Here is a 19,236-nt window from a genome sequence, read left to right on the forward strand (position 1 = left end):
GCTTTCCTGGCGCCACATCAGATGTGTTCCAAGATCGAAACGTGATGTCACAAGGTGTAAAGTGTCTTCGAGACTACATTTTTTTTTTAATGTGCCCTTATGTTTATTGCAACATTATTGACAATAGCCAAGATGTGGAAACAGCCCACAGTTCTTACAGTCAGATGTAGACACAACCAAAAGCATACTGGGTTGGCCCAAAGGGCCCCGTACACAAGATCACATTAGTTTCCCTCCCAGCTGTGACCCTGAAGCCCCACCCAAGCATCCTTTCTTGCCCACGACCCAGTAGGATGGGGACTCCGGGGCCTATAGCCAACAGGGCCTCCATCCTGCTCCCACCCGCGGTTCCATAGCACACCAAGGATGCTCTTACAGCCTCCACTTTATTAGGCACACGGTTCACAGTCAACGAAGTTGACCCTCTGCCTCTAAAGAGTGACGTGGCCTCCCCCCAGAAGAACCTTATTTATTCATTATCCTCACGATACAAAGGAAACGGAGGCAAAAATAAACCCCCTTTGAGAGTAAGATTCTGAAGGTATTTGTCACCCTACATGTCCGGGCAGCCAGCCCAGGACAGTGCTGTGCCCCAGTCCACGCAGCCCGCCAGGGCCGCTCACCGGCTTTGTGATAAGGCCACTGGGAAGAGCAATCAGTGCCCTTAGAGGGGATACTTTCATTGGTTCCACACACCTGTTACACTAGCACTAACTGGTTGTCGATTCTCCGAAACAGGTAGTGAAGCCACCCAGGAAACACTTAGGCCTTTCATGTGTATTGACTCTGAAAATCACAGAAAAGAACAGCCTCATTTCATAAAAGTAAAAGACTCCCCACTCTTCTAGTCAAAGACTCCCCACTCTTCTAGTCACATTGGGATAAAAATGGTCAACTAATGTTTCCAGAACTTACTGTTTTGTTTTTGTTTTTTTTAATGTCGCCTTGATGCCATATTTTCTGCCTTCATTTTGGCAGATTTTAGAATTTCAAAAATTAAACATTTTGGAGACAATGAACAGTGGAAACGTTCTCTATCTAGTCTCTCGTTGTTATATGTTCTGGTTGATTTTTAGCTTGAATATTCATAAACAAAAAAAAAAAAAGAATATTCATAAACAAGGAAAAGTATCAGAAATAAAATGCCAAGAATCCAAGTAATGATCATGTACAATTGATAAATCTTAACATTTTCGTATTTTCTATGTATTTTATATAAAGGTATTGACATTTTGCTGCATAGTGTTTATATAAAATATAGTATGCAGTATTTTTATATAAAAGACATAAAAATATTACAAATACAGTTGAAGATTGCACTATTTTTTATAGCCTGTCCCAGTTGTATTCCTCTCCTTTCCTTTCCAGAACAACCAACTAACATAAATGCATCTCCTTTCATTACACATGCATCTTTACTTAATATATGGTATTAATATATGGTATTTCCGTAATATATGGTATTAATATATGGTATTACTATGTTTCCAAAGTTAGGGAAATGATGTTCTTCATTTTGCTTATTATTTTTTTTTAAGATTTTATCTTTAAGTAATTTCTATACCCAATGCGGAACTTGAACTCACAACACCAAGAGTCACATGGTCTACCGACTGAGCCAGCTGGGTACCCCATGTTTTTTGTTTTTCTGTTTTTAAGATGTTATTCAGGAGAGATACAGAGAGAGGCAGAGACACAGGCAGAGGGAGAAGCAGGCTCCATGCAGGGAGCCTGACGTGGGACTTGATCCCGGGACCCCAGGATCATGTCCTGCTGAAGGCTCAACTGCTCAACTGCTGAGCCCCCCAAGCATCCCCCAAGGTTGTTTACTTACTGATTTATTTTTGAGTCCTGGACATGTTCACAGATATTCATGAATACCTATTTTTCCAAATAATATTCTATCAAATGATTGCCACAACGTATTTATCTATTCCATGTTGACTGATTTTTTTTTTGTCTTTAATTTTACATTTTTACAAAAATACTGCACTCGATATCACTGTCAATATCTACCGGTTCACAAAGCAGTGTGTAAATTCTTTTAGCATAATAGAGGTGGAATTTCTCTATTTCTAGACTTTACATAATTTAGAAATTGCTAGAAAGGTAACAAAACATTTAAAACAGAGAGGGAGTGCAGCCTAATAGTTAAGGCCGTATGCTCAGAATTCGGACTATCTGGATTCAGATCCCACTTTCATTGATTAGCTGTATGAATTTGCACAAATGAAGGAACCATTTATCTTTATCTCCAAATGGGAGAATAGTATCACCCATTCCATGATGGTCTCTTAAATACGACGCATGGAGAATAATGCCTGGCACCAAGTAAGCCTTAAGTAAACATCAAGGATTGTTACTATGTCTGCTATTTATATTATTGTTTTTATATGTGTAGCTACGTTATCCTTCATCAAAGAGTAAGAAGTGCTCAGGGGTTTTGAAGACTGGATGTGATTTTCTAGTTAGTGACGTGATTTTCCAGTTAGTCCAGTTCTTTCACCCGACGTCGGGACGTCTTTAGGACGTCATGCCTCCCACATGCCACTTTCCCTCCTTTCTTACTTTTAGGAATGGGCACACTCCTTACCATAGGATGGCTTATCTTTTTAAACTATAATTGGTAGGAAAGTTATCCTAGTTTTAAGCTAAAACTATGTGTCCCCAACATCTTCATCCACCTAACTCTTCTCTCTGGAGCACAATAGACTAAATTTACTGTCATTTCTACACAATCACCTCCTGAATACTTTAAGGTAACGCATACTATGACTTCCCACACTTTGAGTTTCTCTTCTTAAAATTAAAAACCCTAGCTTACATCAGTATTTTTTAGACATAAGATACACAGATGTGTATGCCTTAAAAAACTAGGTTTTATCTCACTACCCTGAACCCATTCTGCTTTAACAGTGCTCTCTAAAAGTCGGTCCAGATAGGAGAGGAAAATACTGCAAAGTGAAGAGTGCAGTACTTGAGATCTTCTTTGAAGAGTTGTGACGATGATTAGAAATATGTAAAAGGCTGGGCACTAGAAGGCATGGCAGCTGTCCTCTGGAGGACCCCTGGCTTGGATGCCCAGCACCATTTCCTCTCCTCTTATTCCTTATAGAGAAGACCCCATTGGATCCACCTGTTCTTGCCTCACCATGTTATCATTAGTCCCTTGTCTCTGTCTCTTCATCTTCATCTCCCTGCCGATTACTCTAATTCAGGCTTTGCCACCTGTCTGTCACTTGGAACGTGGCTATCATCCTGCTTCTTGAGAACAAAGCAGCCTAAGTAACGTTGTAATCTCAATACTTTGTATAGTGTCTAACACATAGATGGACTAAAAAAGTTTTCCTTTTTATATAGATTTTTAGAAAGACTTTATTTAAGAGACAGAAAGAGAGAGATAGAGCACAGGCAGTGGGGAAGGGTAGAAGGAGAATCAGGTTCCCTACTGAGCAGGGAGTCCGATGTGGGGCTTGATCCCAGGGCTCCAGGACCAGAGCCTGAAGTGAAGGCAGATGCTAAACCATCTGAGCCACTCAGGACCCTTAAAAAATAAAAAGTTTCAAAGAGAGAAAAAAAAAAGACATATGAAGTTTGTCATATGTCTTGACAAGACATATGTCTTGATATAGATCAAGTACCCAAGGTTGAAAAAAAAAATAAAAATAAAAATAAAAAAAATAAAAAAATAAAAAATAAAAAAAACAAAAACAACAACAACAACAACAACAACAACAAAAAGTACCCGAGGTTGTTGTGACCTGAGATTGTGTGATACTTTTTAAACAGACATAAAGCATAAAAATGCACCTCTTTATTCATGTTTTAGAGACACAGATATACATTCTAGATTGTGACCGGAGTTAAACCAAATAAGATGAGGGGAAAAAAAAAAAAAAAAACACATTGATGAAGGTGAAGGTTCTAAGTAATCTCACCATGTTGTCTAATAGGACATGTGACTCTAGATTTCTGGAAAGAAAAAGCCAGGAATTCAGCTTGTTTTATTTTTCCTCTGAGACATCACATTTTAAAAATATCAATAAGTAGCAATAACTGTGAAATGCAATGCCTAAGCACCGATGACACAAAAATGTAGCTTTCCCTATTTTCTTAGTTAATATGAAATTTTATCTAATAAGGAAAATCATTTGCTCAAGATGTCTGCCTGTTAATAACACAAGTTATGACTGAGCGTCCGGAGGAGAATCTCCTGAGAAGGCGAAATAACCCTCAACTGTGACTAGACGTTCAAGGTCCCACGATACCACCACTTCTCAATAATCATTCTCATAAAAAAGAAAGAATTTTACTATTAATAAAAATATGAACGAGATGAAGCAAAAGCTACATCAGGATTCTGGTTCTCAGGTTTATATGTAAGCACTCATTTTGATTTCGATGTGAAAATTCAACCTCATTAGAGAAGAACTTATTTTTCTATAATTGGAGTCAGCTTGTGACTGACTTAAAGACCCTTTTGTTATTACTATCTTGCTTCCTAAGAATTTACTTTGAAACATGCTTCAAATTGATTGGTGTTTAATTTTGTTTATACTGGTGTTTACCATCAGTCAATTTCCGGAAAGCATTTCCCCAAAATTACTTCATATCCTGCAATGAAGTGCATAGGAAAGAAAAAAAGAAAGAAAGAATAGGGCTTCAGAGAGACAGAAGGAATGGGGCTCAAGGGTCCAATTTAGTCTAGCATGCAGGTTTACATAAATCAATAATATGGATGCAGACAAAATAATACATCTTTGAGGGAAGAAGGTATATAGGTAGAGAGTATATTATTTATTTCTGCCTAAGTTATGCTTGATAGCAAACTACCTAAAACTCTATGGGGCTTTTACCAAGAAATGGCTTATTTTCAGTCACCTTTGTGGCTCATCCGTGTGGGTGCCCCATTTCTTCTTTATTGTGAATCCAGTTTAGGTGAATGACCCTCCTGTGGGACAGGAGAGTCATTTGTCAGAGAAAATGAAAAAAAAAAAAAAAAAGTATAGAACCATAGAATTCATAAGCTTCCCGTAAAGCTCATAAAAATCTGTTTAGCTGCTGCTTATTTGTTTTTTTACCCGCTCGTTCTATTAGCCGAAGCTCACAATATAGAAAACTTGATGTCGACGTGGACGCAAAATATACTCTTATCCCCGGTTATCAAACTGGGACCCTAAGGGAGGAGAAGTAAATATGTGTGAACAAATAATGTAATCCACCGCAGAGAGAAGCAGAAAAAGAATCTAAGTATTCCCTTTCTCTCTGGCATGCGTCTAATTCCCTGTTTCCCTATAAGAAGAATTGCTTTTTTGGGGGGAGATCTCTCTTTTGGAGACTAAGAAAATTAAGGTACTTAATGGTTAAAACAATATTATTTTTTTACATTAGTAAAAATAGGGGCTTCATAGCTCAACTTGTTAATAATGAAATTAATAGAGGCAACTTTGCACCCATGTTTCTCTGTGTCAGATCCATCACACAGGGTTTCTATGAATACAGTTGGATGAAATTTAGAAGCCATTCTTTTTTGGAATTTGAGATCTGAAAAGGTAGACAGCTTCCAATTGTCGATGAGTCTTCCGTAATCCTCTTTCGGGAAAGTGAACTACAAGCAGTACAGGGTTTAGGTTCTGGATAAAGGTCAAGGGCTGAGACAAGGAGGCCCTCAAGCACTCATCCCTCACCTAATCCATCAAAGACCTGAGTAGTCACACTCTGTGTGATGAGTAATTAGTTGAAATGTAAAGTAATAGAATGTCTGATCTTTCATCATAGTTGAGAGTAGACAGGAGTGCATGAGATGAGTGTTGGATGTGATAACATTTAATTTTGTTCAAGATGTTCATGAAAACTTCTGTATTCTTCGATTTGTGACATCCTGTCAAATTCCACCGTTCTCTATCTTGGAACAATGCATACTGTTCTCACAATTCCTTTAAGGAGCTAACCTTCCGGATTTGTCTCACTCGTATAGAGTTACCTGAGCTTGCTGAAATAGTCGATATATTTTAACGGACGAGATTCTTAATGAATAAAATTAGGAAATGTTTCCTAATACATAGGACAAATAAAGGGGGGGGGAAGACGATTTTATACTTTGGATAAGAAATACACAGACTCACAGTAGGAGCCTGGAATGTTACTTGAATTGTGTGAGAGCTGGAAGGAAACAATGAACAGAGAATGGTAAGGAATGAAAAGGAGAGGACGAAGTCTTAGGTGGGGGCTTGAGACACCCAGGTAACTGGTTGGGTACGAAGAACTTGAAGATACAATGGCAAATAGTCAAACTGTTGGTGAGAAACATTTTTATCCAACTAACTGAGACTTGTACACAGTGGAATGCAAACTGGTGGTAAAACCACAAGAAGGAGCTCACGCAAAGCTCGGGAAAGAGAAAAGCGGGGTCCACGGAGCCGGCTGTGGCAGGCTGTCCTATCGTGACAGTCATTTATGGTCTTCGGGACAAGAAGATGCCAGTTTGTGCAAGTGTATGGAAACAAAATAGTGAAAAGGTCTCACCGATGCTAAGCACAACACAAATATGAAATTGATGATCTCTGGGAAATTGATTCCCTCTTTGCTGTTGCTCCTTCAGGTAGAGTTCCTTCCGTAATAAAGAGCAGAGTTCTTCAATGACGTTAGGGTGTTAAAGAACAAGAACTGAACGCAGGAGATATGAAGATCTGATGGGCTTTATTAAGCAATTCCTGAATTTGGCAGCCTCCCATCTAGAAGAGAGAGCAGGGCGCCAAGGAATCGTACAAAATGCAAGGTTTTTATAGGAAGGAGGGTGGGACAAGAAAGACGTCAGTGAATGGGAAGAAAGGACTGTTCCAGGTAAGGCCACCCTTCCTTAGGGTTAAGGACATGAGGCGTTATTAGGTGGATTAGATGCCTCTGGGGAACGTGGAGGGCCCAGCGACAGGTCACCTCACGGGCGCTTCTCAGGAACTTCCTGAGGAGCCAGTTAAGACTTCCACGTCGGGGGAGGTGGAGATTACAGGTAGCTGGTGTGAAGCCCCAGTTTGGTGACTTGGCCTAAGGGATGCCATTTGGGGCCTGCGGTTTCCCTTAACAAGGGAAAAGGGATTGAACACGAGGATGCATGTTCTGAGTACTTAGAAAAGCGCGAACCAGTCGTGAAGAAGGCCTTTGCCCTAGAGCTGGGGCATCCCTCACCTCACCCGCCCGGTCTTGCTCTTGCTTCCTTCCGTCCCTGGCTCCTGGGGGCCGCACGCTCTCGCTCACCACCAGCCTCTCTCACCTGGCTGTCTCGACACCATCCCCTTGCACGCGCCACGAGCTGCCTGCCCTTCCGCCATCTCAGCGAGTTAGTGAAGACGCGGGCACTTACTGTATACTTTTCCTATAGCTCTTAGTTCAAGTGCTTAAAGAAGAAATCTGACCGGCTGAGCTTACCTCGACCTGGGCAGAGCCTGTATTTAGCCCAAACAAGATCAGTGTCTATCCTAATCCCCCAACAGCCAACTCTCCTCAACTATCAGGGTAAGAAGGGGCCGTTGAATGTGCTTGAGGGGCAGGGTACGAGGTAGTAAGGGATGGTGACCATGTCGCAGAAGTTCACTGTTAAACCTGAGGTTTCAGCACACAGCAAAGCTTTATTTTGGTGTGAAATACAGACTTTGTGGAAAGGAGCACAAAAGAATAAACATCTGGGCTTTGAAGTCAGACCGCGTGATTGAGTCAGAGCCCCACAAGCTGTACTCACTCTTCCCAATCCTGTGAAATGGCCATTGAGAGGGAGTGGAATTTGTCACCCCAAAATATGCCTCTTTGGCATCCAGGATTGTTTTAGGCTGGATTTTTTTTGGTTTGCTTTGGGTTTTTGTTTTTGTTCCTTTTTTTTTTTTTTTTTTTTTTGCGAAAGTAGAAAGACAGACCATGTTTTATGTAATATTTCATTGGCTTGATTTATGGCTTTATTTAAATTTCTTTAATTGACGTATAGCTGACACTGTTACCTTAGTTTCAGACGTACAACAGAGCGATGGGTCGTCACGCTCTCCACACGTGTCGCCACCCACCGTCTGTCACCACACAGCAGCATTACGACACCATTAACTATATTCCTTGCGCCGAACCCTTGATTCCCCGAGACTTATTCATTCCATAACTGAACGTCTGAATTTCCTACTTTACGTGATTATTTTGTGAAAAATGACAGACGCAGGAAAAGCTTCGGAAGTGGAGCAGTTACCCTTTTCTAAGGGACATTCATGTTTCCAAGAGAGATCTCCATCTGTACAGGTGTCCCCCTCTCTGCAGCAGGAAGAGGAAAACAACTAAATCTCTAGAAATAACAGTGGGGAAGGCAAAGACTTAAATTTGCATAGCAACCCAGTCTTGGGTACCGTCTTCTCCCCAGAGGCGCCCATTACTGGATCACCCACCCCCCAACATTAATTTTTGTCTTTAGAGAGGTTTAAGGCGGTGGTTTGGGCCACTACAAGGAGTTATTCAGTTTTCCTAGGTATCTCCCATGTATACAGGAGGTATACGTGTTATTAGACTTCAGTTTGTTTTTCTCTGTCAATCTTTTATTGCACAGTGGTCTCAGCCAAGAACCTAGAAAGGTACAGGGAAAATTACTTTTTCTCTCCTCCACTGTAGTCAGGAAGGAAGAATTTCCTTGGTCCTTCATGGTCCTTCTAGCTGCTATAAGAACTAAATTGACATGAGACAGATTAATGGGAGAAAATCATGTTAATTTTCTGCATATGGCTAATCCACAGGCATGGAAATTCTAAAGAAAGGCCAAATAAGGTATGTGTTATTCTGAACTAAGGGGAAGGGAGTAAGGGTCTAGGACTTCAAAAGAAAGGATTACAACTCACTGGAAGATGAAAAAAAGAGCAAATGTTTTGTAAGCAAACGTTTGCAGGACCGTCAGAAACAATGAGACCCCGTAGACTGATCCCACAGGACATGCTGGGTTCCTCTCTCCCTGCGGTGCCTGGTTCAGGTCCCGTCGTGCTTACGTCCAGCGCTAGCTCCAGTCCTGGAGCAGGTCTTCTATCTCCGTTCTTTTAGGCGATTGTGGGGAGGTAAGTAGGCTTTTCTGAATCTGCTGGGTTTTGGTTGCTTTTAACTTGACCGCTTACAGCGGTCTTCTTGCCGCAGGGGGCGGTCTCGGGGTGGCCGGCCCTGGGCACCCACCTACAGAGAAAGGACCTTCTTCACAAGCTGGATGAGGGAACTAGACGAAGTAATTTCTGTCTGGATACCTCATAGTTATTCAATACATAGGAGTGATGTTTATGTTAAAAGCAGAGAGAAGTTAGCCCTTACCCAGAGATGACAGGAGGGAGGCAAAGGAAGGTGAAGGCACAAAGACCAGAGAGCGAAAAAAGGCGAAGGCATAAAGACAATGTGAAATGGGAAACACAAGAAAGTGATGGGGTTTCCGGGCAGGTGAGCTAGGCCTCCAGGCCCAGGAGACCTGGCATCTTCGGGAGGCTCTGGTGGCCCCGAGCCGACCGGCCGTCATTGCCCCAGGAGCACACTCAAGGTTGGCCTCGGTGGCAGCAGCCCCCAGCAGGGCCCCCAGCAGGGCAGCGGACGTACCTCCGGACTTGCCAGTCTTGGAAGCTGTCAGTTCCTCACACTCCGAATGGTCGCACACACAGCAGCCAACGTCTAGGGGAGGTTTGCTGCGTGTGGGAGGCTGTCGGGAGTGCTCCTGTGTCCACACCCGCGCGTCTGGGTCAATCCACTCGCTCCTCCTATCCAACCCAGGACTTTGATTGCCTTTGATTGTCTTAGGGAAAGAGACAGAGGCGCAGGGAGTCCACATAGTGGGCTGGGGCTGCGCGGCTGGCAACCCCCAGTGCAGGGCTCAGGGCCCAGCGGTGGCCGCGCCACGGGCGGCCTCCCTGACCACAGAAGGTGCAGGTAGATTTTTTCATTGCTGTAGAGATAATGGGAAGAGAATAATTTGAAGAAGAAACAAACTGGGGGGAACGTGCATTTTGCTAAGGAACAACGCGGTGATAAATAGACGCTGCTTAGGAAATCCCTGACTCTGGGGAGTGGGGGGTGTTCCTGTGTCTTGAACTGATTGCAGCAGGAACCCCAGGAAGTGCAGGCAAGAGCTAAGAGCTGTTCCAGGGTGGTCCCGGGCTGTTGCCCTTGTCCGGCCCAGGGGGGCAGAGCCTTGCAGAGGGCCTGGCGTGGCCTGCAGGCGGCCAGGGTGGCCTCGGCAGGAAGGCCGGCCTCCGGCCTCCAGCGCAGGAGCCTCTGGCTGCGGGCCAGCAGCCCCGGGATCAGATCCTGGAGCCGCCCAGGGGAAGACGCAGAGGAGATAACCCCCCTCCCGCGCCTGCCTGCCAGGGAACAGTATCCCCAGGCCGCTGGGAAAGCAGTCTTTCCAAGAACTTTCTGCAAGGCTCGCTGGTGAGTAGGTGGCAGCGTGCCCTCGGGCCTGCTTTCTTCCTGGGAGGAGGGCGCTGGGAGGCCGGGCTGGGGGAGGCCCGAGCTGGCCGGGGGCGAAACACAGTGAACCTCTATTTCTATGCAAACGAGGTGCTCAGCACTGTCTTCTTAGGCAAATACACGTGCCCTGACCCCATTGTCAGAGGGTGGCCCCAGGCGCCTTTCTTATGCTTTTCAGCAGTTCTTTGCTAATTGTGCCTGTTTCATTGGAATTTTCTGAAGACTTGCTTTCCTTTTTAAATACCGTTTATTAACACATAAAGGCGTGTGATAAAGACACTGGCCGGCACGTCTAAAGAACCTTCTGGTTATTGCTTTTAATTGTTGATCGTTACAATGCAGCATGGATTAGGATCCTTGCAATCAAAAGGAGGTATTTTAGGTCTACGGTACCTAACCTCTCTAGGGAAATGCGCTGCAAGCCTTGAGACCGAAGCTCATGTTCTAAGATGCTGAATAAGGATACGCAAGAATTCCTTTAAGTCAGTTAGAGCAACAGATCCCGTACCTACGTGCCGTGCTGTCGCCTTCACGCTGGCTATGCCATGACATTAAAATTCGCTCCTGGTAGTAAACAGAAGCCCATAATGTCGAGGTACTCAGCCGCAGAGCGAGAGGGGGGCAAGGCTATTTGATTAGGGAGACGCTCACTTGTGGGACTATTACCACAAAATGAAAGCCAAGAGCAGCGCCATGTAGGAAAAGAAGAGGAAAAGATAAGCAAGAGCCACACTGAGTCACAGTGCTCTGGAAATTAGTCACAAAATGACTCGGTAAATTGGGTGATAAACACAAAGGGCACAAGCCAGCAGGAAACCTACAGCCCGGACTGAGAGCTGACGCCCCTAAGGGCCCAGCAGGGAAAGGTGTCAATCCTGATCCATTGCAAAGTTTGTAAACCTAACCAAATCCTTTCCTAAAACATTTTTAGAATTTTTTTTTTTGTCGTTCATCATTCTAGAGATGATCATTTCAAAACATTGTTATCTGTGTCTCATCTAATCTTTAAGCGAAAAAGTCAATCATGTCCGAAAATGGGTTGGGGCGGGCAATTTAATTTAGAGCCTACAGGTCAGTAAAATGATATAAAATATTCATAGGGATCAACAGAGATTAAAACTATTAATGTAAACACACAATTAACATTATAGAGGTAAAACTTTACAATACTAATTTTTTTTTTTTTTTTTACTTCTAACAATTTGAATAGTCACACTAGGAAACCAAATTTGCTTTTAGGTGAGTGACCGTAGACAGTGTGTTGCTGGAGAACTTTAATGACACACCCGTTACTATTTGGTTCCTCTTTCTATAAGGTTTGCTGAGCGGCACAAATTTTGTTTTGTTTGTGTTTTTTTAGAGGCGTAGTCTGATATCTTTAAGAATTTGTTTTATCTCCAAGGATTAGATCAAAATTGCTCTGGGAAATGTGGTTTGTGTCCAAATGAAGTATGCCCCCATTGTGCTTGCGGGTCTGATTGTAACCCTAGGCTTCACTTGCTTGTTGGTCATAAAACTATTTTGACTAGAACCTTCTATGAAAAACATTTCTGCCAAATTTAAAAATAAAATAATCTATTAAGTGGGAAGTTGGTTTTGAATTAATTCATAGTTTTCATGATATTAACCTGCTCTTTTCTTCAGAATTAATTTCCTGATCTTTGTTATCTCTATTATTCAAATTCAAATAATTGGACAAGATGGCTAACTACGGGAAGAAAAGACCAAGTTCAAAGGGCTTAACTCATTCCCAGAATACATAGCAACTAGCCAAATAGTAAATGTGTTATTTATCCTTTAGAAATGGTTGGTTTAAATTCACTGTGTACAAACTTTTAATTTATGAGATTTCACCTCATGTCATTACCCTTTTAGCAAAAAGTAAGTGAGTAAGTAAATAAGTAAATAAATAAATAAATAAAGCAAGCCAAGTAAACATTCTTGCAAAAAAAAAAAAAAAAAAGTAAAGGGCAGGAAAGGCAAGATGAAAAGGGAAGGGAATATTAGACTAGGATTCTCAAAAGTATTTATTAGTATACTTTAGATAAGTTGAATGTTGATATTGGTTAAAATAAGTTAATTGTATTGCCAATTTATTTTTGCTATGTAGACGTGATTAAGGAAATATACTATAATGTAATTCACCTATTTCAATTGAAGTTATCTCCAGCCCCCTCCCTTTTTGGTTTTCCATCTAAAATATTTAACGTGGGAAATTAATTTACAGAGTTGTCTTCTTAAAAACATTTTTAAATGCATTATGCCTTTTATAGAAATATACCAATACTATACTTCTTTCTGATTTTTTTGTCCTTTGGAGAAATCTGAATTCAAGAGTGACTATTGAAGTCCTCGTTTCTAAATATCAAATCTCACCAAAATGAAGAAAGGGTGCAAGTTCTTTCAAAAAGTTCTTTCATGCTAGACCATCTCTACTGGGTCTCTGGGATCTTCAATGACTGGTTTCTGGGTGTGATGTGTCATTTCCAGGAGCCCAGTCTTCTCATTACTCCTCTTTCCTTTTTTTCACTTCTTCTCTAAGTGGCAGTATCTCCTAGAATCAGAGCTTAAGATTCAACTACAACGTGGATGGAACTGGAGGGTATTATGCTGAGTGAAGTAAGTCAGTCGGAGAAGGACAAACATTATATGTTCTCATTCATTTGGGGAATATAAATAATAGTGAAAGGGAAAATAAGGGAAGGGAGAAGAAATGTGTGGGAAATATCAGAAAGGGAGACAGAACGTAAAGACTGCTAACTCTGGGAAACAAACTAGGGGTGGTAGAAGGGGAGGAGGGCGGGGGGTGGGAGTGAATGGGTGACGGGCACTGGGTGTTATTCTGTATGTTAGTAAATTGAACACCAATAAAAAATAAATTAAAAAAAAAAAAAAAAAAAAAAAGATTCAACTACCAAAAGGTTGAGGGCGATTTAGTCTTTTCCACATCTCTTCTTTCCAGAACCAATGACAAAAAACACTGGACCCATGTCTAATCTGCTCTGTTCAACTCTCTTCAGGCCCTCCTTTGGGATTCTTTTTTTTTTTTTTTTAATTAAAGATTCCTTTTATTTATTCATGAGACACACACACACACACACACAGAGAGAGAGAGAGGGAGAAGCAGGCTCCATGCAGGGAACCCGACGTGGGAATCGATCCTGGGACTCTGGGGTCACACCATGGGCCGAAGGCAGACGCCAAACCGCTGAGCCACCCGGAGATTCCACCTTCTTTGGAATTCTATGTTCTCTCTCACTTGGAACAAGTGTGTTTTCAAACACATTTGAAATTTATTTTAAAAACAAAAGAGTAAAGGGACACTATGGTCCATAATGAAGTCCCAGCGATGCAATACTTCTATCCCAATAGTTTCATCTGCTGGGACACAGTTTCCTGAGGTATCATGGACTTATTGCAAGGAATTCCCAAATCAAAATGTAATGGTAGCATTCTCTCTAGACTGAATACATATTATATGTTGTTGATTAGGCTATTTTGACATCAGAAATGTGAAAGTATCAGTCAATATGGCACTAATAAAATGTAGTGTTTTTATCACCAAGCACAATGTGCCATGGACACCCTTCAACTATAACACAGCTTCAGCACCACCACCACCACTCTGCTGCCAGGCTCAGTTTCTCTCTCTATCCATGATTCTTATCAATGCTAACCTATCCTTGAATCCCATAATAACCCATCTCTAAGCATCACCTCATTCCACAAGGCTTAATAATGGAGTGAATCTCAGTAATTGGTTGAGTCTTAAGAATAATAGTGTTTATTGTAAAATTTTGATCATGTTTTTTTTTTTTTTTTAATTTTTATGATAGTCACAGAGAGAGAGAGAGAGAGAGGCAGAGACACAGGCAGAGGGAGAAGCAGGCTCCATGCACCGGGAGCCCGACGTGGGATTCGATCCCGGGTCTCCAGGATCGCGCCCTGGGCCAAAGGCAGGCGCCAAACCGCTGCGCCACCCAGGGATCCCTGATCATGTTTTTTTAAGGCTTATTTAGGAAACTTCAAAGTATCTCAGAAAAGGAATCAAAATGATTATTTCAAACTGTCATATGCCTACTCTTGCTCTTTTTGTACCAACTATTTTCAAATATGCATGAATACAAAATGAATGCATTTCTGATTCATGCTATATGAATGAACCCTGAGAACATTATGCTAAGTAAAATAAACCAGACACAGTAGAAGATTTAGTGTATAATTCCATGTGTATATCCAGAATAGATAAAGTCACAGAGCCAGAGAGTAGATCAGAGGTGACCAGCCTCTAGAGGATGGGATGAATGGTGAGTTATTGCTTACTGCATACAGAGTTTCTGTTTGAGGTGATGAGAAATTTCAGACATTGATAGTGGTGATGATTGTACAGCATTGTGAATATAATTAATGACACAGGGTTGTGCACTTAAAAATGGTTAAAATAGCATATTTCATGGTGTATCTACTGCACTACAATAAAAATAGTAAAACTATTAATAAGACTTCAGTTTGAAGAATTCTAGATTCCTAATGATATTCCCTTTACATTTTCTCAATTAATAGACTCGAAGTACAAATATTATAATGTTAGATACCTGAATTTTTAAAAATCAAAACAGGTCTTCCTGTTTTGTTTCCTGATGAAAATTGGAACATATTTTTACCTAATATTGCTGTACTGGAGGCTAATGTTTTTCAGTCATATTGTCTTCTTTGGTTTTGATACCAGGGTAATTCAGGCCTCACAGAATGAGTTGGCAAGTATTACCTCCCTTTTGGTAAATTTTCTGGAGTGGTTAATATAAAATTTGTAGCATTTTTTTTTTTCTTTAAATGTTTGGTGGAATTTGCCAGTGAAACCATCTGGGACTGAAATTTTCTTTGTGGAAAGGTATGTAATTACAAAATTCAATTTTAAAAAAATAATTATAGGACTATTCAGGTTCTCTACTTCTTCTTGAGTGAGCCTTGGTAGTTTCTGTCTTTCAAGAAATTGGTCCATTTACCTAAATTGTCAAATTTATAGGCATAAAATCGTTTATAATATTTCCTTATACTAGAATCTATAATGATGTGAAACCTCTACTTTCTGACATTAGTTATTTGTACCTTCTCTCTTCTTTTATCAGTCTATATCAAGGTCTTTGCACTTTTAACTTGTGTGTTTGTTTATAAAATGGTAATTGGCTGATGAGCATTAAGGAGGGCACCGGGTATTATTCACAACTTGATGAATTATTGGACTCTACATTCGAAACTAATGATGTACTATATGTTGGCTAATTGAATTTAATTCAAAAAAACAAAATGGGCTTTTAGGCAACATATAATTTGGTCTTGATGTTTTGCTCAATCAGGTAATATTTGCCTTTTTTTTTTTTAAGATTTTACTTGTTTGTGTGTGTGTGTGTGTGTGTGTGTGTACATCCACTGGAGTATGGGGAAGGGCAGAGGGAGAGAAAGGGAGAGAAGTAGACTCCCCCAGTGTAGAGCCCAGGGCAGGGCTCAATCTCATGGCCCTGAGACTGTGAGTCAAAATCAAGAGTTGAGTCAAAATCAAGAGTTGAATGTTTAACTGACTGAGTTACCCAGGCACCCCAGACAATATTTGCCTTTAAATTAGAACATTTACATTTGATGTGATAATTGATAGGTTTGAATTTAAGTCCCTCTTTAAGCTATTGTTTTACTGGTCCTATCTATTTTTGTTTTCTTTTTTACGTATTTGGGGGTCTTCTTTTAAATTTAGTATCATGTATGAGAATGTTTTACCTCCTATGTTGGTTTATTTGCCATCATTCTTTTTATTTTAGTGGTTGTTTTGGGGCTTAGAATATACAGCTTTGATTTATCCCAGTTTTACTTTCAAGAGATATTAAGCCACTTCTCTTCTAGTATAAGAAACTTCAAACAGTATTTTTCTACTTTTCCTTCCCTGGCCTTTGTGCTCTGGCTGTCACACAATTTGTTTCCATATACGTTATTAGTAACATACTACAATGTCATTATTCTGGTTTCATTTGGTTAAAATAAACTTAATTAAATATCTTTAGACTTACAGAAAACTTATGAAGCTAGAAAGAGTAGCCATATGCTCCCAACTCCTTTTACTAACGTCGTATATTGGTATGACACATTTGTCAAAATTGATGAGCTGATTATCTTTCAAACAGATTTAAATGATAAAAAAATCTTTTATATTTGACCATGTAGCTACGTGCTGTGGCATCTTCACTTTGTATAGATCCATATTTCCATCTGATGCCATTTTCCTTGGTAGGCACACTCCTCTCTTTCCAGGACTCCAGTTACATGTATATTAATTGGGATGTTTACCTCACCGCTCAATTATTTATATGAGTTGAAGCAAACATAATTCCAAATGATAAATATCGTAGACAAAATTTATATTTAGTATTAGAATTTGATTTTATGAACATGTACGAGATTGTGTACATTATTCAAGGATTCCCAGGATTCCCAGGATTAACTTCCCAGGATTAACTTCTTTTTGTATGTTGTGTGTTTTTTCTCTTAAGAAAATCCCGATGAATGTATCAACTGAGGAAAGATGTTTAATTAAGGAGAATTTAGATTAGCCTCAATTTACATGGCAGGAGAGATTTTTTTTTTCCTATATGTGGTCAGCAACTTTAAAGCCATTTTAGATTTGCATTCATCATTTAAATAAAGTCTCTAAAAAAGTTAAGGTTCTTGAGACACCATTGTTTGCCATTACATTGTCATACCAACATTACTTTTCCCACTACCACTTACTGCCTTCCATATTATTATCTCCATAGTCAAAAGCCAGAGAGATACAAGTGACCATCTATCCTTGTAATAGGACGCCTCATTTAAAAACACATGAATGAGTGGGCATCCATGAGGTCTTCGGAAATGTGTACAAAAAAAATATCTGTGCATATGTGTATTCGCATTTTAGAAAAGTGTCTGTAGTTTCCCTCAGATCTCTCAGGAGCGTACATATCACCATTAAGGATATATCAGAGACACGTTTAAATATTTAAAGAAAACGGTATATAGAGTTAGGATCAAAAAGAGTATCAAGTAGTAATATGTCCTGGAGAAGGCAAGATAAGGAAGTTATCTTTATAAAGATTTTTTTAAAGATTTTTAGGAGTGCCTGGGTGGCTCAGAGGTTTAACCATCTACCTTCAGCTCAGGCTATGATCCTGGGGTCCTAGGATCTATACCCAGTCCAGCTCCCTGCTCAGCAGGGGTGGGGGTCTTCTTCTCCCGCTCCCTCTGCCCCTCCTCTTTACTCATGCTATCTCTCGCTTGCTCTCTCTCTCAAGTAAATAAAATATTTAATTTTTAAAAAAAATTTTAATCAATCTCTACACCCAACATGGGGTCAAACTCAAAACCCTGATATCAAGATTGGCATGTACTACCAACGGAGACAGCCAGGTGCCCCCTCTTTATAAAGTTTTTGGTGTGAGGTAAGCCATGAAGTTATCCATGAAAAATAAATCTTTGAGAAAAGATGTTTTTGAGAAGCCAAAGAAGAGAATAATTCATTTTAAGATCACTTTCAGTTCTTTCATTACAATTGAATAAGCAGATTCAGTTTTTAATATCTTCAAAGTATCTTCAAAGCTGAACATTACCTATTTGCTTTTTATACATTAGATCCTTTGCATGATACAAAAAGTATGCAATGTCATACATTTTAATAATGTATAAGTTAACTTAATTATTGAGATTTAAAGTAGCTTACCAAAAAATCAAAACTCTGTTCTCCATCCTCAGAAAATTACAATCAAAAGAATTAAGTAGGGCATTTTACGAGAAGATGTTATCCAATTCCTAATTATATGAGTATGTATTAGATTAAATTCGGATAGGAGAAAAAGATGACAATTTGGACAAACTAACTCGTCTTTATAAAAATGTAAAATAATGAGCATTTATTGTAAGGAACCAACAAAAAAATAAAACTATTTGTTGGATGCTCTGAATAAAAAAGGAAGTGACACCATTGCCTTTCATTCTTTGGGCTCATAGTTCTCATTCTTTTATGGGTCTGGCATTTTACAGTCTTGAATGGAAGTAGCTGTAGACCAATGTGCTAAGGGTTCCTGGAGGTCCATGACTCAGATCTGCTGGGGCTCTCTGTTCCTTTACAGCAATCAAAAAAAAAAAAAAAAAAGAAAAGAAATCTTGCCATTTGCAATGACATGGATGAAACTAAAAGGTATTATGCAAAGCAAAATAAGTCAGTCAGAGAAAGACAATTATTGTATGATCTAACTCATATGTGGAATTTAAAAAACAAAACAGGATCATAGAGGAAAAGAGGAAAAAAATAAGATGAAATCAGAGAGGAAGACAAATCATAAGACTTAATCATAGGAAACAAACGGAGCGTTGCTGAGGGAGTGAGAGGATGGGGTAACTGGGGGATGGATGTTAAGGAGGGCACGTAATGTGATGAGCACTGAGTGTTAATATAAGGCAGATGCATCACTGACCTCTTCCTCTGAACTCAATAATGCATTATATGTTAATTAATTGAATTTAAGTAATTTCAAAAAAGAAAGCCACATTTAATATATTTAGTTCTTTTCTTTCTCCTCACACCTAAATTTACTGTATTCATTTGTATTTTTTCCATCTACTTTTATTTGGAGCTATTAGAATTAGTAGATGAACAGAATTGAATTCTCAGAAACCTCCATTTTGGCTTAGATATAGAATACAAACTTTTATTTGTTTTTTTCCCCTTAAAGAATAAAAATGGGGGCAGTATGC

General features: G+C 40.0%; 1 protein-coding gene across 5 annotated transcripts in view; it reads left to right on the forward strand.

Moving 5' to 3' along the window:
- Window positions 1-19,236, forward strand: part of TFPI (tissue factor pathway inhibitor) — an 89,390-nt gene that overhangs the window by 24,737 nt on the left and 45,417 nt on the right. The window contains exon 1 of one of the 5 annotated variants that reach the window (XM_077883552.1): window positions 10,174-10,419. The exons of the other annotated variants lie outside the window; for them this stretch is intronic. The gene's annotated coding sequence lies outside the window, so the exon portion shown is untranslated. Of the gene's footprint in view, window positions 1-10,173; window positions 10,420-19,236 lie in introns of those variants that run through there. 5 annotated transcript variants of the gene reach the window in all.

The sequence above is a fragment of the Canis aureus genome, chromosome 34, assembly GCF_053574225.1.
Source record: "Canis aureus isolate CA01 chromosome 34, VMU_Caureus_v.1.0, whole genome shotgun sequence".
NCBI classification, from domain to species: Eukaryota; Metazoa; Chordata; class Mammalia; order Carnivora; family Canidae; genus Canis; species Canis aureus.